This window comes from Microcebus murinus, chromosome 22, assembly GCF_040939455.1.
Source record: "Microcebus murinus isolate Inina chromosome 22, M.murinus_Inina_mat1.0, whole genome shotgun sequence".
In the NCBI taxonomy this organism is placed as follows: domain Eukaryota; kingdom Metazoa; phylum Chordata; class Mammalia; order Primates; family Cheirogaleidae; genus Microcebus; species Microcebus murinus.
The window spans coordinates 8,036,361-8,057,680 of NC_134125.1; the positions used below are offsets into that span (position 1 = coordinate 8,036,361).

Here is a 21,320-nt window from a genome sequence, read left to right on the forward strand (position 1 = left end):
GGCTAATTTTTTTTTTTTTTTGTATATATATATTAGTTGGCCAATTAATTTCTTTCTATTTATAGTAGAGACGGGGTCTCACTCTTGCTCAGGCTGGTTTCGAACTCCTGACCTCGAGCAATCCGCCCGCCTCGGCCTCCCAGAGAGCTAGGATTACAGGCGTGAGCCACCACGCCCGGCCTGCTGTTAACTTCTTGGGTAACTCTTTGTCCATCTCAATAACCAAGGAGGCCGGGCATGGTGGCTGATACCTGTAATCCTAGCACTCTGGGAGGTGGAGGCAGGAGGATCGCTAAAGGTCAGGAGTTCAAAACCAGCCTGAGTAGGAGGGAGGCCCTGTCTCTACTAAAAATAGAAAGAAATTAATTGGCCAACTCAAAATATATAGAAAAAGTTAGCCGGGCATGGTGGCAGATGCCTATAGCCCCAGCTACTCGGGAGGCTGAGGCAGAAGGATTGCTTGAGCCCAGGAGTTTGAGGTTGCTATGAGCGAGGCTAACGCCACGGCACTCTAGCCCGGGCAACAAAGTCAGACTCCGTCACACACACACAAATAACCCAAGGAAATGGGGCCAGGCAGGAATATTGTCCCCGCTGTTGGTGTGTGGCACTATATAATTCCTGCCCCTCTCCTGCTGTGGGTAAAGAGCTTTTGTTTCATGCATTTGATTAACAGATACCTCTGGCCTGTCTACCTATGGGAGGCCTTGAGGTAGACTCTAGGGACAAAACCCAAACAGGACACCCTCAAAGAAAGGGGAGGTAAACCAGGAAAGAGACATTGAATGTCCATGGTTGATTCTATTTTTTAAGTTCAGAAACTTGGTCAGACCAATTGAGACAGAGTCATGTTGGACCAATTTCATAAGAGATTGATTTTGAAACCAGATGTTAGTTTATTCACTTAAGTGAGATCTGTATCTTCACTAACCAGTCTCCTCTCCAGAATGCTGCTTTCCTTTAGTCAAGGTACCTGGCAAATTAATAGTTTTCTTAGTCCTTGGTCACTGGAAGATTCCTTGGTGAGGACTGGAGTTGGAACAAAAAGAGGTGAATTATAGAAGTATTTTTTTAAGTTTGCGATCACAGATTCCTCTGAGAATTTGAGGAAAAGTTTGACCCCTCCTAAGAAAAATGTGCCTTCTGTTTAATTTTTGTACCCAGTGTCTGGGGTTGCTAAAGCTCATTCGCTGACCCTGGCTATATTTCGCCCAGGCTGAGCCACATCTTGATAACCAATCCTTATTCCACTAAAGATCTATTTTATTTTTTTTAAAGATAGGGTCTTGCTCTATCACCCAGGCTGGAGTGCAGTGGCCCAATCATAGCTCACAGCAACCTCAAACTCCTGGGTTCAAGCACTACTCCTGCCTCAGCCTCCCCAGTAGCTGGGATTACGGGCATAAGCCACTATACCTGGCTAATTTTTCTTATTCTTTTAGACATGGGGTCTCACTATTTTGCCCAGGCTGGTCTCAAGCAATCCTCCCACCTCAGCCTCTGTGCTAGGATTACAGACATAAGCCACCACACCCAGCTTGGTGATTAACTTATACCTGAGGTTTAAGGTTCACCTCTGTAACCAGGAGCGGAGCCCCCAGTCTACCTGGGCTGAGAATAAGGGAGGCAGGGATCCCCGTAAGAAAATCAGGGCTATTGTCTGAAGAAGAGACCATGGAGGCTGGAGAGTCCCCTACTGAGAGACATTGATGCCACTGCCAATCTTTCAGTACTACAGACACTGCTGCAAAGGACCCCATTAGGAGAGAATTGGAAGATAGAGAATGTAATGCTCCTGCCTCCTAGGCATGCGCATCAGACTCACTATAGCTGTAAGACAATCAGCTCTTTTAACCAGTGAATAGGAAATATTAGCTATGAAGAAAAGTCCATAGTGTTGATTTTGACATCCTAGACAATTATTAATCTTACTTTTAGTGACAGGAACCAATTAGAACCTTAAGTAGCCGTCAGAAGTAAAAAAGTTCTCAGGTTATGCACCACCTAATCTCTCTGGGTACTTGGAAGTGGGTCAGTCACAGGAGTATTGGGTGTAAAGCTGCTGTTTCTGGGTAGAGCCTTGACAGGCCCACAAGATGAAATGCGGCACTTCTAGTTGAACAAAGGGCACAGGAAGCTTTTCGTGCAGCCTGGAGCCCCCAGCTGAGGAGGCGCCACCTGTTGGGCCATAAGTAGAACTACAGCGCTATCCTCTTGAGAGCTGACAGGACTGACTACCGTGGGTGTCCTTAAAACCATGTTGCATACAACTCAACTCTACACCTGGCAGGCAATGCAATGAGGGAATCAAGAGGCCGGGGTGATGTCCCCGAAAGAAGTGAAAACAGGGACTCCAAGAAAAACTTGTACACAAATGTTCACAGCAGCATTATTCACAACAGCCAAGAGGTGGAAACCCAAATGTACACCAACAGATGAATGGATAAACAAAATGTGACATAGCCACACAATAGAGTATTATTCAGCCATAAAAAGGAAATATTGATACTTACAGAGATGAATCTTGAAAACCATTATGCTAGTGAAGAAAGGACACAAAAGGACAAATACTGTATGATTTCACTTATATGAAATGTCTAAAATAGGCAAAGCCATACACACAGAAAGCAGATTGGTGGTTGCCAGGGGCCCTGGAAGCAAATAGGAGTATGACTGCTAATGGGTGGTTGGTGTCCTTTTGGGGTGATGAAAATGTTTTGGAACTAGATAGAGGTAGTGGTTGTACAAGACTGTGAATATACTAAATGCCACCAAATTGTTTACTTTAAAATGGCAAATTTTATGTTATGTGAATTTCATCTCAATTTAAAAAGCCAGGTCTGGCGTAGTGGCTCACGCCTGTAATCCTAGCACTCTGGGAGAGCGAGGTGGGCAGACCATTTGAGCTCAGGAGTTTGAGCCCAGCCTGAGCAAGAGCAAGATCCCATCTATACTAAAATATATATATATATATTAGCTGGACAACTAAAAATATATATATGAAAAATTAGCTGGGCATGGTGGTGCACGCCTGTAGTCCCAGCTACTTGGGAGGCTGAGGCAGTAGGATTGCTTGAGACCAGGAGTTTGAGGTTGCTGTGAGCTAGGCTGACACCACTGCACTCTAGCCCAGGCAACAGAGTGAGACTCTGTCTCAAAAAACAAAAACAAACAAACAAAAACCAGGGTCACAAAGTGGGTCAGGCGAATTTGTGCAAGCCGCATAAGCTCTGGGACTCCATTTCCTCCCAATCTCTGTAGTGGCAGAGGCTGCTTTGCAAAAGTAACAGGAAAGTATTTCATCCCACAATTTCCCCAGAAATGGCTAAAGATCAATCCTATGAGCTCTCTCTGCTTTTTCTCTCCATAGCTGACAGGCACCCCTGCAGGGGTCCGTTTCACAACTGAAAAGACCTGAATGGACAGAAAGGAAATGTAAATCTTTCTCTTTACCTGTGCCAGCTCACTGCCTTTTAGAATTTGTTTTATAGCTTCAAGGAGTGCCTGAGAAGCTCCCGCACTCACAGTAGGGGTGCAAACTCCAAGCCTCAGTTTCCTCCCCAAAACCAAATCTCGGGTGAGATCACATGCCCAGCAATAAGCCTGACTACATTTCAGAGATAACCAAGTCTCCAGGAGAAGAAAAACAGGAAAGATGTACAACCTTGCAGCTGCCTCCTGCTAATCACTCCACAGCAGCTTCTGTTATCAACTGACAACAATCACTATTTTTTTTCCTTTCTCTTTGTTCCCACAAAAGCAGCAAGTCACTTGGCCTCAGTGTGCCCACCCACTTCTCTTTTCTGGGTGCAATGCTGTCCCTCTTTCTCCGTCTGGCTACTCAACTCCCCTCTTTTCCCCTTTATTTCCCTTTTCTCTCACTCTTTCTCCTTCTCAAAGATAAAATAAAATTCATACTTTTACATCCTAATCTCTATGGGAGAAATTTTTCTCCACCTTGGCTATGAGCACCTGCTAAGTTTTTTTTTTTTTTTTTTTTTTTGAGACAGAGTCTCGCTTTGTTGCCCAGGCTAGAGTGAGTACCGTGGCATCAGCCTCGCTCACAGCAACCTCAAACTCCTGGGCTCAAGCAATCCTGCTGCCTCAGGCTCCCGAGTAGCTGGGACTACAGGCATGCACCACCATGCCCGGATAAGTTTTTCTGTATATATTAGTTGGCCAATTAATTTCTTTCTATTTATAGTAGAGACTGGGTTTTGCTCTTGCTCAGGCTGGTTTTGAACTCCTGATCTTGAGCAATCCGCCCGCCTCGGCCTCCCAGAGTGCTAGGATTACAGGCGTGAGCCACCGAGCCCGGCCTCAGATTCATCCATTTTTAACATTTTGCCCCAATTGGACTATTCCTCCTTGCACCCACCCTGTTGTCACCTCATATGTATTTTTTTCTTTTTTTTCCTGGACCATCTATGGGTAGGTTGCAGGCATCATGCCCATTTACTTATTAGGTATTTGTGGAAATTCCTTTGTTGTGACATAACCAATCACAAAAGGCTTGGCATAATGACGAAGACTCCACAGAGAATAGGTATCTGTTATCAGCCTGGGTTCAACTGGACAAGCAGGAATTTGTGTGTGTGTGTGTGTATAATATAAAGGAATTTGGTTTATTCCTTTATATTGTGGGGGCTGGGTGGGCAAGTCTGAACTCTATAGAGTGGGCCATCAGGAAGGGTAGGCTGGCTGTCCAGGATGAAGCTACTGTCCATAGGACGTATTTCTTCTTCAGGGGAAGTTGTAGAAGCTTCACTGGATTGGATCCACCCACCCAGGTTATCTAGAATAACTTCCCTTGTTTGAAGTCAGCTGATTATGGACCTTAATCACATCCACACACCACCTTCACAGCAGCCCCTAGACTAGTGTCTGACGCGTAATGGGGACTATCATCCGGCCAGCTCACCATCCAACAGACCGCCACAGTGCACATCCTCTGACTTGCAAATGGAAAACAAAGGCAGTTTTATTCTTAGAGGCAGAGCACTGCACGGGTGCAGGAGGACTCTGGAGCCACGCTGGCTGGGCTCTGACGCACCACACAAAATGGAGAGAGAATAGTACTCCAGAAAGGCCTCAAGATGTAACACAGGCCGGGCTCGGTGGCTCACGCCTGTAATCCTAGCTCTCTGGGAGGCCGAGGTGAGCGGATCGTTTGAGCTCAGGAGTTCGAAACCAACCTGAGCAAGAGCGAGACCCCTTCTCTACTATAAATAGAGAGAAATCAATTGGCCAACTAATATATATATTAAAAAAAGTAGCCTCCCACCTACTTGGGAGGCTGAGGCAGCAGGATTGCTTGAGCCCAGGAGTTTGAGGTTGCTGTGAGCCAGGCTGATGCCACGGCACTTACTCTAGCCTGGGCAGGGCAACAAAGTGAGACTCTGTCTCAAAAAAACAAAAACAAAGATGTAACACGGCCCTCCAGTCTCTACATCTTTAACCTGCTCTATTTTTCTTCAGAGCATGTCTCATTTCTTGACACTGTATGTCTGTTTATAGCACATAAGCATCATGCATTTGTTTATTTATATATCTCTTCTAATTAGAAAGTAAGCTCCATGAGGGGAGGAACTTTTTATTATTACTGTATCCCCAGTGCCGAGAGCAGGGCCCGGCACACCGAAGGGGGCACATAAATGCGCCAAAGGCAGGCACAAATGTGACGTCTGGTGATATGAGGTTTGCTTGACATATGGCACCTGGCCTGCAGGTGTCTCCAACTTCTACTGTATCTTCCATGCCAGGGCTGGGGGTGAGGAGACCTGGCGATAACAGTAAGCTGAGAGCCTGGTGGCTTATTTTTAAAGCTGTATCAAAATACCACGCACCTGGACATTTGCAGTAACTTCTGTCTCTTCTCTCAGCTGTAAAGCGAGAGCAGCAGCTGTGAAATAAGGTATCGGGATTCTCTGGGAGTTGGGCTTTCCGTTTGGGTTCCGCAAGGCTACCAAAGGGAGCTCTTGTCCAATGGTAACAGAGTTTCAGTTGTGCAACACGAAGTTCTGGAGATGGGCTGCACAATAATGTGGATATACTTAACATCACTGAAATGTGTACCTAGCAATGGTGAGGATGGCAAAATTTTTGTTATGTATTTTAAAACACTGTTTTTTAGAGACGAGAGTCTCAGAGTCTCAGTTTGTTGCCCAAGCATGAGGGCAGTGGCGTCATCATAGCTCACAGCAACCTCAAACTCCTGGGCTCAAGTGATCCTGCTGCCTCAGCCTCCTGAGCAGCTAGGACAATAGTGTGCACCACCATGCCCAGCTAATTTTTCTATTTTTTGTAGAGATGGGGTCTCGGTATGTTGCCCAGGCTGGTCTCAAACTCCTGGCCCCAAGCAATCCTCCCGCCTCGGCCTCCCTGAGTGCTGGGATATAGGCATAAGCCACAGTGCCCAGCCTGTTATGTATTTTTTAGCACAATAAAAACATGTTTTAAAAAAAGGCTACCACATGAGACATGTGAGAAGCCGGCACAGGAGAGGGATAGTGTTTACTGTCAGAGCTGACTGGCAAACAGTGAGAGGTACAGGCAGGAGGCTTTTCCACAGCAGGGAAGGCTGTGCATAGGGTGGATCCTACTCAGCAGAGGAAAGCTGGGGACTGCTGGGGCCCCTTCCAACTTGGAGCATCTGAAGGATTTGAGCTGTGTCAAGATCAGAAGATGCTAGAACCTTCCATTCACAGGCTTTTGCTATGATTTATTTGAGGAACAGAAACTTAGGTCCTAAATCAGGGTTTGCTCTTATGCTGTAGGAGATGACTAACTATGACCTGGCGCAGCCTTTCTGGTGACTGTCCACGACTAAGAACTTATCCAAGAAAACAATCATGCAAGTGTGTGAAGCATGTCGGCACGAGCACTTTTGTAACACCAGAGAACTTTAACAACTTCAATGTCCATGAGAAAAACCAGGAATGCCAACTATCAAGCAAATGGGGGACATTTGGGAAGGAGTGGGACAGGAAGCACAGGCAGGGACAGGGCACAGGACTGAGAAGGCTGCTCCCCCTAGCCTCTCTCCACAGCCTAACTGCCCGTATTCCCAAAGCAGACAAGGACTGCCTCAGCCTGGGACAATGGGGATGGGGCCACACGACACTCACCTGACGTGAGGCCCTTTCCATAAGCAGGGGCTGCTGGCTGGTGGGCACCCTTGGAGGCGTTGACACCCGTTCCTTAAAATATGGCGCTGGACTGACCAGCAGCATCCGCCGTGACTGGGCAGCATGACAGTGCAGGATCCCAGGTATCACCCCAGATTTGATGAATCAGAACCTGCATTTAAAAAGGTCCTCTGTGGTCAGGATGTGCATTATGTTTGGTAAACAATTATTACTAGGAAGGTTAAAAGGCTCTCACTTCCCTCCCTCCTTTCTTCTTTGCTCCACGCTCCCTTTCTTCTTTCCTTCTTTTTAAAACAGCTTTATTGAGATATAGATACCACACAATTCACCCATTTAACACATGAACTGCTATGTGAGTTGTATTTAACTCACGCTAGTTTTGAGCCCAGGGCCTCATGAACCATATGTAACTCACATGTCTCTTTACCTTGGGACAGTGTTGAACTATTTTTCAAGTTGCATATAACTTATGCACAGAAAACAATAAAAAATAACAAATTTTTCATTAAATTAGAAAGGGTCATTTTGCTTTTGAAGTTTTTATTCTGTTTTCATAATAAAATACTGTGGCCCCAAGGAAAAAAATTTTTCTCCAGTGAGGCAGTCAATGTGTAAAGTGTACAATTCAATGTTTTTAGTATATTCAAAGTTGTACATCTCATGCCACAATCGATTTTAGAACATTCCATTATCTGAGAAAGAAACCTAGTACCCTTTAGCTGTCATGCCTGATCCCACCCATCCCCCATCAGGTCCTGGGACCCACTAGTCTACTTTCTGTCTCTATGGATTTGCTTATTCTGGACATTTCACATAAATGCAGTCATAATTTGTGGTCTTCTGTTTCTGGCTTCTTTGACTCAGCATAATGGTTTCAAGGTGCATCCATGTTGTAGCTTGTGTTAGTAACTCATTTCTTTTTAAGGCCAAATAATATTCCATTGTATGAATAGACTACATTGTGTTTATCCAGTCATCTGTTGCTTCCACTTCTGGACTATTATGAATAATGCTGCTATTAATGTTCATGTATGAGTTTTTATGTGGATGCATTTTTCATTTCTCTTGGGTTAGGCTTCCATTTCTGTCAAAAAATAAATATATTATCACAGCAACTCAAATGTGAATGGGCCCTACGAGGCAGCTTCTGATATTGCCCAGTGCTAACCTTGAAACGGGACTCAGAATTTTTTAGATCCTCCCCAAAGCAAATCCAGGCCTTAAAAGCAAATCCTACTGAATAGTAGGGCAGATAGAGGGGGAATGACACATCATATTGGGGTTTGGCCTTTCCTTCCTGTCTTCCCTACTCTGAGACATGATCTTCTCAAAATCATCTCCTCCCAGCCCAGGGTTTGCCTTTTCCCTTCCTTCCCCTCCACAGTGCCTCTTCTATCTCTGTCCTCTCTCCCTCAACTCTCTGGCCCCCTTTCATTCCTAATGCACAGCAAACCAGTTCTGTATAGCTCACACTCTCTCACCCAGTCCCCACTTCAGTCAACAGATGGAGAACCCTTCTTGGGCAACGGTGCTGGGTGTAAATAATAAATAATTTTCCTGCCACAAATAACTGTAGTTCTCATTAGTCTGCCCATCCTTGACTCTCTCCCCTACAACAAACACACACAAGTGCATATAAACACATCTGGAAGAACATAATGTTGCATTGTGTGTGTACATAATACACTCCTTATACAACCCTTCATTATTTTTACAGTGAAGAAGCATTGCCTTTATCCAGAATATCTTTAACTTTTTTTCACTTATTTTACTGAGCATCTTTTCTTTCAGTACATATAATAGGCCTCTCTCATTTTCTTTGATGACTACACTGTTATTTAATGTATGAATATATAATAATCTAATGAACTAACCTATTAATGGATGTTCACCTTATATTACTTTTATAACCAGCAAACACAAGAAGGAGATTTTCAGTTAAAAAAATCATTAAAAAAAAAAAAAGAAAAGAAAGAAAAACATAGCCTGAACAAGATAATCTTTCAACAAAAATAGAAAAATTAGCTGGGTGTGGTGGCGCATGCCTATAGTTCCAGCCACATGAGAGGCTGAGGCAGGAGGATTGCTTGAGCCCAGGAATTTGGGATTGTGGTGAGCCAGGGCAACAGAGCAAGACCCTGTCTCAGAGACCAAAAAAGAAAGAAAACACACTACACAAAAGAAAACCAGTGTCCCAACAGTTTCTCATGTTGAATTCCAGTTTGTTATTGGAACTTCTAAGTAACCTGGAGGAGGCATGTAACCTGAGGATCAGTGGGCCTCTGGGTGCTATAGTTTGGTTTGTTTGTCCCCTCCAAATTTCATGTTGAAATCTAATCTTTAATGTTGGAGGTAGGGCCTAATGGGAAGTGTTTGGGTAATGGGGTAGATCCCTCATGAATAGATTAATACCCACCCTAGAGTAGGAAGAAGTGAGTTCGCATTCTTTTTGTTTTGTCTTGTTTTGTTTTGAGACAGAGTCTCACTGTGTTGCCTGGGCTAGAGTGCCATGGCGTCAGCCTTGCTCACAGCAACCTCAAACTCCTGGGCTCAAGCGATCCTTCTGCCTCAGCCTCCTGAGTAGCTGGGACTACAGGCATGTGCTACCATGCCCGGCTAACTTTTTCTATATATTTTTAGTTGTCCAATTAATTTCTATTTTTAGTAGAGACGGGGTCTCACTCTTGCTCAGGCTGGTTTCGAACTCCTGACCTTGAGAGCGATCCTCCCGCCTCAGCCTCCCAGAGTGCTAGGATTACAGGCATGAGCCACCACACCCAGCCGTGAGTTCACATTCTATTAGTTACCATGAGAGCTGGTTGTTATAAAGAGCCTAGCACCTCCTTTACTTGCTTCCTCTTTCACCAAGTGATCTCTGCTGGCTCCACTTTGCCTTCTGGCATAAATGGCAGCAATCTGCGGTTTTCACTGGATGCCCAATTTTCCAGCCAGCAGAATCGTTGAGCCAAATAAAGCTCTCTATATTTTTTTAAGAGATGGGGTCTCACTTTATCCCCTAGGCTGGAATGCTGTGGACCAATCGTAGCTCACTGCAGCCTTGAACTCCTGGGCTCAAGTGATCCTTCTGCCTCAGCCTCCTGAGAAGCTAAGACATAGTAGCTAAGGAACACGTCTGGCTAATTTATTTATTTATTTTTTTGTAGAGACAGGGTCTTGCTATGTTGCTTAGGTTGGTCTCAAAATCTTGGCTTCAAGCAATCCTCCTGCCTCAGCCTCCCAAAGTGCTTTGATATTACAGGTGTGAACCACCATGCCCAGCCCCTGAATCTGCATTTTCAGAAGATCCCCAGGTGATATGCCAGAACATTGAGGTTTTGGCAGGCCTTCAGGCTAACTGAATTTATTCTTAGCCTGAGTAGGTGATGGGCCTGAGGAAGGGACAGTAATACATGGAAGCAACCTTAGCCTTAACTGTGTCAATAGGTGCCAGGGAGGAAATAGGGTAGTGGCAAGAGAATGGGGGTTTGTCCCCAGTTCTAGGAGTAGCTGCCACTTAACTGGCTGAATGATTGAGCCCATTGCTGGGCACACAGTAAATCAACCAATATTTTTAGAGAAATTACTAAAAATTGATTAAGTCTAGTTAACCTTTCTTAAGTTTCCTCATCTGTAAAATGGGGATGATAATTACAGCACCCAACTGGGAGGGCTGTTATGAGGTTAAATGAAATAGGGCAAGTGAAAGTTACTGTAGAGGTGTTAATTCTTATTATAGAATGAAGCTTGGATTTCTGCAGTTTTTGGAAAGGGGATATTCTACGTCTCCCAAAAGCTGGCTGCAGTTATGGGGTGCTATGTAGTAGGCAGATGAATACAAACTTCGTTTCAGAGAAGAGTGGTAGAAAAGACTTGACAAAGCCTACTCTGCTAGTGAGCTTGCAGGAGATTTTCACTTTCTGCATTATTAACTATATTGCTCAACTTGAAAAAAATAATGACATACACAATACTTCTGAAATTGGAAAAGAAACCCCATTAGAGGAAAAAATTAGGGGAGAGAAGGAAAGACTATATGGTCTTCAACTGCTTTTTTGTATTACGTGTTCAGAGGCTCAACTCTGGATGACCAGGGGAGAAGGAAGCAGGCAGGCTCCCTGGCAACGACTCATGCAGATTACCCAGCATGTCACATGATGAAACATCTTAAGACTCAGAAGTTCACTATCCTTTTGCTAAGCAGTTAGAGAATGCATCTATCAGCCTAAACAGACTTTGAGGAGCGTTACTAAAGAATTTTAAAAGATCCTTTTGAGAATAATGAGGTTAATTATCATACTGCTTTTTTTTTTTCTTGAGGTAAAAGTCACATAATATAAAACTGGTCATTAACCATTTTAAAGTGTACAGTCTTCCTAGATTCGCCTAATCTGGATATTTAATATTGTGGAGACAAAAGTGACTTCATCTTGGATGCTAATCCGCCATGCTGACTTCTGATTACCCCCAGTCCCAGGAGTGCCTTAAAATTTCTTATTTATTATCCTTAGTGTAAAAAAATGCACTCATCATATATGAGTGCATATGCATCAAATATGCACTCTAAATCCTGCCTTTAGATCAAAGCAATCTTGATGTTATTGCACATTATAGGCTATGATTGCCTGTTCTGAAGAGTTGCCTTTAATTGTTTTTATAGAGCACTTTCACTATGGTATAGGGAGCAATGGTGCAGAGATCTACTTGTCTTGCCCAAGACCACATTTCCATCTGTAAGTTCCCCCAATAAAACATCCTCTACTGACAAACTGGATTTGTCTGCCTCATTCTTTGGTTTCTCTGCTCCTTTGGCATTTGGAGTCCACTTTCACAGCACACATATCAATGGAATCCATTCAATATGTGACCTTTTGTTTTGGCTTCCTTCACTCAGCATATTATATTTAAGATTCATCCATGTTGTAGCATGAATCAGAATTTTATTCCTTTTTCTCTGTAACATTCCATTTGGATATATTACCTTTTGCTTATCTATTCATCAATTGATGGACATATGGGTTGTTTCCACCTTTAAGCTACTATGAGTAGTGCTGCTATGAATGTTTGTGTACAAGTATTTGTTTGAATATCTGTTTTCCATGGGGTATATATATATATCTAGGAGTGAAATTGCTGGATCATACAGTAATTTGATGTTAAACTTTTTACATTCCCACCCAATATATGAGGGCTCCAATTTTCCCACATCCTCACCAACATTTGTTATTCTCCATTTTTTGATTTTTGGTTTTGTTTCTTAAAATTATGGAAGCATCACATGGTAACCTTTTGTTAACCAGGGTTACTCTTTTGAAACTTCTGATTAAGAGCAGTTGCGCACAGAAACTGACATTCAGAGAAAATGACATTCAGTGATAGGTTGACTGCATGTTCTTATCCATCCACTCCTGCATTTCAGTCATTGAGCCCCTACTGACTTTTAACCCTTTTTCCTTCCAGTGTGCCCGATCTTAGTAAATGAACCACTGTTTGTTGGGCTGCTTGTGCCCTGGGATAACCTAGGAGTTATTCTTGCCACTTCCTTCCCCACTTATCCCCCACATCCAATGCATCACCAATTCCTGCTGATTCTACTTGCATCTCAGACCTGCTCATTTCTCCCAATTTCTGCTGCAGTCATCCTATTTTAGGCCACCATGACCTCTCAGCTGCCTCTTCTCCTTTTTCTTAACCACCTGTATTAACTACTTATTGCTACATAACAAATGACCACAGACAGCAGCTTGAAATAACCATTAATATTATAGCACAATTTCTGTGGGTCAGAAATCAGCTGTGGCTTTGCTAGGTGCTCACAGTTCCTAACAAAGTCAAAATCAAGGTTGGGCAGGGCTTCAGTCATCTCAAGGATCCACTGGGGGAGGCTCCACTTCTAAGCTCGTTCCCGTGGCCATTGGCAGGCCTCAGGTCCTTGCTGGCTGTTGGCCAGACATCAGTTCTTTGCCATGTAGTTTTCTCTACAGGGCAGTTTACAAGATGGCAGTTGCATATTCTCAGAGCAAGTAAGTGAGAACGTGAGAGAAGGGGCCCAAAGAGAAGTCACAGTTTCTATGTAACCTAACTTTGGAAGTGATGTTCTATTACATTGCTATCTTCTACTCATTAGAATCGAATTACTGGTTCCAGTTCATGCTCAAGGGGTGGAGGTTATGAATAACAGGAGGCAAGAATCACCAGGAGCCATCTTAGGGACTACCTACTACCATCTGCCCTCCAGCAGCCAATGGTTCATGTCCTTCCCACATGTAAAACACACTCTCTCCCCTTGAAGGGCCTCAAAAGCCTCACCCCATTATAGTATCAGTTCAAAGTCCAGAATCTTAAAACTAAATCAAGTCCTGGTGTAGATTAATCTCCTTGAGTGTAATACCTTAAGTACATTTCCACAAGTACAGATCCTTTCAATCTGTGGACCTGTGAAAATAAGGAGGTAAATTAGTTGTTCCCTACACGTTCAATATACAACAGTTGGACAGGCATAGGGCAATGAGATGGTTAATTTTTGTGTGTCAACTTGACTGGGCAAAGGGATACAGAAATAACTGGTAAAACATTATTTCTCTGTGTGTCTGTGAGGGTGTTTCCAAAAGAGATTAGCATTTGAATCAGCAGACTGAGTAACGAAGATCACACTCACTGAGTGGGCATCATCCAATCCATTGAAGGCCCAAACAGACCAAAGAGGCAGAGGAAAGGCAAATTTGCTCCCTCTTTTTTTTTTAAGACAGGGTCTTGCTCTGTCACCCAGGCTGGAGTGCAGTGGTGTGATCACAGCTCACTGTAACCTATGATCATAGCTCACTGTCATCTTAAACTCCTGAGGTCAAGTGCTCCTTCCAGCTAATTTAAATTTTTTTTTGTAGATATGGGGTCTCACTATGTTGCCCAGGCTGGTCTTGAACTTTCAAGAATGTGAAGTCTGTTCATATAGCCCTTCTGTCCCCATAATGCTACAGAAAACACTTGAAAAACAAGAATAATACCTCGGGGTTGATGAGGCATGTGGGGAACAGGTGACTGAGAGCAGGATTATTTTCTTCTGGGTGTTGATTTAGAAATCAATCACTGGACTGGTTACTTCAGTCAAAATGGCAGAGCCAATCCTTCATCTTCACAAAGTCTTGATCTATCTGAAGGTCTAGTCTAGCAATTCCTTTATAAAGCTTGATGATTCTGCCCTATTTATTTATTTATTTAAAGATACAGTGTCTGGCTCTCTCACCCAGGCTGGAATGTGGCAATCACAGCTCAATGCAGCCTCAAAGTCCTGGGCTTGAGTGATCCTTCTGCCTCAGCCTCTCAAGTAGCTGGACCTACAGGTGCATGCCACCATGCATAGCTAATTTTTATTTTTTGGTCTTGCTATGTTGCCCAGCCTGGTCTCGAATTCCTGGCTTCAGGCAATCCTCCTGCCTCAGCCTTCCAAAGTGCTGGGATTATAGGCATGACCACTGTGCCTGGTCTGCTCCCTCTTCTTGAGCTAGGACAGTCATCTTCTCCTGCCCCTGGACATCAGCACTACTGGTTCTTGGGCCTTCAGACTGAGGTACCTACACTAGCAGCTTTCCTGGTTTGCCAGCTTACAGATGGCATATCATGGTATTTCTTAGCCTCCATAATCACATGAGCTGATTCTCAAAAGAAATCCTCTCTTATATATCTCTATATCCTATTGGTTCTGTTTCTCTGGGGGACCTAACACAGGTAACTCCCGTTCAAAAAGGAGCAAAGTGGGAGGCACAAAGGTATCACTGATCCTTAACAATTCTGAAGTTCAGCTGGGCAAATGACGGAAGTTCCATGATTAGTTCTCAGGACCTGAGAATAATTATTCATGGTTCTTGGCTCTACTCTGTGAGTCCTCCTTTTTCATAAAAAATAGCATATTTACAGATGAGAAGCTTTCTCAGTCTGCTCCTGCAAGAATTCTGGAGGTCTGAATTTCTCTCTTCGTTCTGTATTGCCTCTTTCTCCCTCAGTCGAAGAGTCCAAACACAACTTTCAAGAACTCTGTAGTTTCCTAGGAATCGTCTTGGGCACTCCATTAGACAAAAGCAACATCCATAAATCTCTCTGAAATAAATTCTACTCTACTTGGGCTTCTGCTGAGAAGGATGAGGAACAATGAGCTTAAACTTCCTAGAAGCCTTACTGTTTGATTGAGAAGACCAGAGAGGTTTATCCTGAATCTCTTCAAAAATGTTTTCTGTGACAAAATAGTTTTCTAAGGCACCATTTTTGATCTTTCTGAGGTCTTAACAAATGTTATACAGTGATGCGTTCTACTTTAGCTTTAGACCATATTATGGATTGAATGTGGTTCCCCAAAATTTCTATGTTGAAGCTCTCATTCTCAATGTGAGGATTGAGGCCTTTAGGAAACAATTAGGTTTAGATGAAATCATGAGGGTGAGGCCCCATGATGGGATTAGTGTCCTCATAAAAAGAGAAGACCAGAGCATGCTATCTCTTTCCCATGTGAAAACACAGGTAGCCATCTGTGAGCCAGGAAACAGGCCCTCACCAGGAACCAGAACTGCTGGGTCCTTGATCCTGGGCTTCTCAGCCTTCAGAACCATGAGGTAAATGTCAGTTTTTTTTTTTTTGAGACAAGAGTCTCACTTTGTTGCCCAGGCTACAGTGAGTGCCATGGCGTTAGCCTAGCTCACAGTAACCTCAAACTCCTGGGCTCAAGCAATAATCCCGCCTTAGCCTCCCGAGTAGCTGGGACTACAGACATGCGCCACCATGCCTGGCTAATTTTTTCTATATATATTAGTTGGCCAATTAATTTCTTTTTTTATTTATAGTAGAGACGGGGGTCTCACTTTTGTTCAGGCTGGTTTCGAATGCCTGACCTCGAGCAATCCGCCCACCTCGGCCTCCCAGAATGCTAGGATTACAGGCGTGAGCCACCGCACCCGGCCTTAAATGTCAGTTGTTTAAGCCACCCAGTCTATGGTATTTTGTTATAGCAGCCAGAGCTACCACAGACTCCATTTTATTAGCCATGCCGATTTTGATCTTTGCTTGAAAGCCATTGCTTTTAATTTTAGCATTGATTGCCACTTAAAACTGCAAACCATCAAATGCTGGTTCAATATCATTTAATAATCCTCACATTGTTTTCTCACTTTTACTATAAGCAGCAAGAAACAAGGCAGCTTAAGAATTTGCTGAAAATTTTTCTTACCTAGATCATCCAGGTCATTATGAATATTTTCTACTTTCCCCATAACTATAGATGACAGTGTTGCTAAACTTTCTGCCACTTCACAGCAAGGACCCCTTACCTCCAGTTTCCAATAACATGTTCTCCTTTGGAGCCCTTACTGGCAGCGTCCTCAAAGTCCAGATTTCTACTAAGTTTGTTCAAGATAATTTAGGCTCTAACAGTCTTCAAATTCTTCCTATTCTCTGTCCATTGCCTGGTTCCAAAACCACTCCTATATTTTAGGTAGTTATGATAGCACCTCAATTCCAGGTATCAAAATCTGTATTTGTTATCTATGGTGCAAGACAAAGTATCCCAAAATTTAGTGCTTTAAAACAACATTTATTTTAATCTCAGATTCTGTGGGTCACGAATTTGAGCATGGCTTAGATGGCTGCCTCTGGCACAGGATCTCTCACAAGGCTGCAGTCACCTAAAGGCTCAACTGGGAGAGGCTCCCTTCTAAGCTCCTTTATGTGGCTGTTGGCAGTCCTCAGGTTCTCACTGGTAGTTGGTGAAAGACATTAGTTCCTTGGTACATGAGCCCCTTTACAGGGGAACTGTAGCAGATTGAATAGTATTAATATATCACCCCAAAATTTGTGTTCACATAGAAGCTCAGAATGTGACCTTAGTTGGAAATAGGATCTTTGCAGGTATAATTAAGATGAGATCATATTAGATTATGGTGGGTCCTAAATCCAATGACTGGTGTCCTTAGAAGAGGACACAAAGAGACATAGAGAAGGCCATGTGAAGACAGGTAGAGACTGGAATGATGTAGCTACAAGCCAAAGAATGCCAAGGATTGCCTAGAGCCACAAGAGGGAGTCCTCCCTGTAGCCTTCAGAGGGAGCATGGCTCTGCTGACACCTTGATTTCAGACTTCTAGCCTATGGAAGTGAGAGAAAATAAATTTCTGCTGTTTTAAGCCACTCAGTTTGTGACAATTTGTTACAACAGCCCTAGGAAACTAATAAAGCAGCTCATAAGTCAACGGGTTTTCCTCAGAGCAAATGAGTAAAAAAGTGAGAGAGGGCACCCAAGATGGAAGCAAGTCTTTCTGTAACCTAATCTTTTTTTTTTTTTTTTTTTTGAGACAGGGTCTCACTCTGTCACCCAGGCCATAGTACAGTGGCATCATCATGGCTCACTGCAACCTCAAACTCCCGGCCTCAAGCAATCCACCTGCTCTTCTGGCCTTGCAAAATGCTAAGATTACAAGTGTAAACCACTGCTCCAGGTCTGTAATCTAATCTTGAACATGACATCCTATCATCAGAAGCAAGCCACTAGATCCAGCCCACAGGCAGGGGGAGGGGATAACACAAGATCACAAATACCAGGAGGTGAGCATTGTTGAAGGCTACCTTAGAGGCTGCCCACTATGGCCGCCTTACCAGCAAAAACTGTAGGAACTTCACTAGAAGAAATCTCTCCTTCCTCAGAGCTCTACCTTCTCCATTTATTGATTCCTTGAACAAATATTTATTAAGTACCTATAATGAGCTGAGTGTTGGAGATATGACCAATAAGACAGATAAGATTCTTTCCCTTGTTGAGATTATTTAGTCTAGTGGGGGAGGACATTAAATAATAAAAAACAAATGAACACATAAAAATTGTGGTAAGTACAAGGAAATTATGAGATTATAAAAACATCTTTAGATTGGGAAAGAAGTGCAAGGGTTAGGCATGTCTTTCTGAAAACACAGCATTTTTTGGAGGGGTGGCGAGACAGTATATTGTTTTGTTGCCTGGGCTAGAGTGCAGTGGCATGATTATAGCTCACTGTAACCTCAAACCCCTGATCTCAAGCAATTCTCCTGCCTCAGCCTCCCAAGCAGCTGGATCTACAAGCATATGCTACTGCACCCAGCTAATTTTTTGTATTTTTTGTAGAGCCGGTGTCTCACTTGTTGCTCAGGCTGGTCTCGAACTCTTGGGCTCAAGCAATCCTCTTGTTTCGGCCTCCCAAAGTGCTAGGATTACTAGTGTGAGCCACCATACCTGGCCTGAAAACACAGTATTAAGGACGAGGTTGAAGATGAATAGAAATTAGGCTGTGTGTGTGTGTTGGGAGGGGAGAGTAAGTTTCTAGGTAGAGGGAAAGCATGTAAAAATATATTAATAAGTTGAGCAGTTAGACTCAGAGCTGCCTGAGAGCAGAGACCTTGTCTTTTCCTCCTCTGTAATATGTAGCACAATGGCTGGCATAGATAGGAACTTGATAAATTCTTACTGAATGAATTAGTGAATTCAAGGTGCCTTCTATTTCCTAACTGTTATGGATAATGTCATTTAGAAATTTTCTCCCAAAGTTCACTGCTGGATCACTGTTCTTATTCCTATTAGGTAGCGTAGGCAAACAAAAAGGCTCAAATAAAGTAAAAGCTCAATACAAGAGAAGTTTATTTATTTTTGCTTATTTAACAGTCCGGAGTAGATATTTAGGTAGATGGGACACAGTTCTCCTCCACCCTGAGATCTTCCATCTTCAGGCTGTGCCTTCAACAGATTCTGGTCATCACCTACTTCCAGCTGACAGATAAGTGTACTGAGGTACAGAATATTAAGGCCTGCTTGGGGTCATATAAATTCATGAGGTTCAAGGTATGCACCCATTCCCTAGAGAAGCCGGCCACTTCTTGAGGGAATGGGAATTGATAGCTCTGAGCTATATGCATGGGAATGTTTATCCTAGACTGCCTGGGAATGTTTATCCTACGCTGCCTGGGAGTGCTCATCCAAGACTCATGCCCAGGGTTGTTATGAGAAAACAGTCACCTGCAGGCCCTGGTTCCTGGCCAGATCTGGGACCGTATGTGACCAGAGCATACACCTTTTTGGCACTGAGCCTTCTTTGTTTAGACCACTATATAAACAGTAAAAGAAAGTCTCTGAGCTGCTTCTCTGCTGCCACCATTCTTCTATTTAACATCTCGACGTGCAGCTGCCTGCCTGCTTGATATCCCAGTGTGTTGTTGCCTTCGCCACTGCCTGAGACTTGCCCGTGATGGCTAACTCCGGTGCTGGTGCTGTGACTTCCCCGTGATGGTTAATTCCGGTGCTGATAATAGGATCCTAGTGGTATGATTACTCCTTTATGTTCTTCTCCTGCTGTGCTATGTAAATAAGTTTCCTTTATTTTCCCTTTTTCTCTTCACCCTTAATAAATATAAATATAACTAAAACTGGTGTGGCTTGTGGTGGTGGGTCCTGTGGATCGAGCTTGAATTGCAAAAGTCTGTGCACAGCGATTGATAAAATTAATTATCAATACAGTAAGGCATAGAAGAGCACCTGTTAGAGGTTTTTATGGGCCAGGCCTGGAAACTGTGTACAGCTTTTCTGCTTTTTCATTGGGGAGAGCATAGACACATGGCCACATATACTTTAAGGTAGCTGAGGAATGTAGTATAGGTGTAAGGCCAAGAGAGAATAATAATTTTGGTGGACAACTAACTCTTCACCACAATATTCAATTACTTACTTGACTTATCCTCTGGTGTGTCTCAAATTAATCTAGAGAGAAAAGAACTCTGGATCTCCCACCCTCACCCCAATCAAGTCTTTCATTCACTGAATGGCATCATCATCCATCCAACTGCTTAAGCAAACACATCAAAGATATCTTTGATCCATTTCTTATTCTCACATTCCACATCTAATCCTTCGGGAAGTTCTGTCAATGCTACTTCCAAAACATGTGCTCAAACCATCTTCTCTTTCCATCTTTGCTGCCAGCTCCTTAGTTCAAACATCACAATAATCTCTTACCTGGATTATTCCAATAGCCTCCTAATAGCTCTGTTTCCAATCTTGCTTGCCTACATTCCATTCTCTATATGGCAGAGTGATCTTCTAAAACATAATTGTGATCACATTGCTCTTTAGTTTAAAACTTTTCAATAGCTTAGAAAAAATCCAAAGCACTTACTATGACCCCCAACATCCATATATATAATGCACCCCTGTCCACCTCTCCTACCTCATCCTTTATCACTCTCCTACTCACTCTACTACAGCTACGATGATCTTCTTGCTGATTCTTCAACACACTTAGCTTATTTTCACCTTGAAACTTTTGCACTTGCTGTTCCATCTGCCCATAAATCTCTTCCTTGGATTTCCAATAGCCAGCTCCTTCTCAAATTCCTCAGGGATCTCAGCTTAAATGTTATTTCCTGAGATACCTCCTCTGACATCTGGTACGAAGCAGTCCTCAAATCCAGTTATTTTCTCACCTCAGCATCCTGTTTATTTTCTTCTTAGCATCATACACTGCATTTTTTCCTGCTTATTATCAGCTTCATTTTCCTGAAAGATCCATGAGCAGGTACCGCGTCTTGTTCCTACTGTTTTCCCAGCATCTAGTAGGTCTGACACATGGTAGTGTGCAGTAAATAAGTGAAAGAAGAACCATCAAAAGGTGATTAACCAAAAGCTCCTGTAAGGTCCTTTGATATGTAATTGGCGTAGTGTAAGAAGCCCAAACCTGGCTTCCAATTTTAGCTTTACTACTACTTAGCTGTGCGCAAGCGAGTTCAGCATTCTTGAGCCTCAGTTACCTGATCTGTATATAGGGAATAAGTACATACTTACCTTAGAACGTTAAATCCCTACCTTCTAAAGATGAAAGGAGGTAATGGAGGAAAAGAGCTTCGTGTAAGGTTTACACTCCATAGAGTTGTTATCGATATTATATATTACACACAATTCTGTTTCCTTATGGCAGGAACCGCTCGGTGCCACAGTTCCCTCTTCTCTACCCAGGGTCGGTCACCACAAGTACTCACTGCAGGGCATAGGTAAAGCATGAGGCTCCCACGCACGCGCAGCCTCACGTGTCCACTGGCGACCGCCAATGGCCCTGCCCCGTCGAGCCCGACCCCATTGCGTCATTAGTGCAGCGCCGGGGTAGCAGAAGGCCCCGGGGG

General features: G+C 43.4%; 1 long non-coding RNA gene across 1 annotated transcript in view; it reads right to left on the minus strand.

Moving 5' to 3' along the window:
* LOC142863464 (uncharacterized) overlaps nt 1-21,194 on the minus strand; it is a 28,242-nt gene extending 7,048 nt beyond the window's left edge. The window contains exons 1-2 of the long non-coding RNA XR_012914244.1: nt 20,986-21,194; nt 7,128-7,299 (exon numbers count right to left, since the gene is read on the minus strand). This is a non-coding gene — a long non-coding RNA (uncharacterized LOC142863464). The remainder of the gene's footprint in view (nt 1-7,127; nt 7,300-20,985) is intronic.
* Between the last annotated feature and the right edge of the window lie 126 nt (nt 21,195-21,320).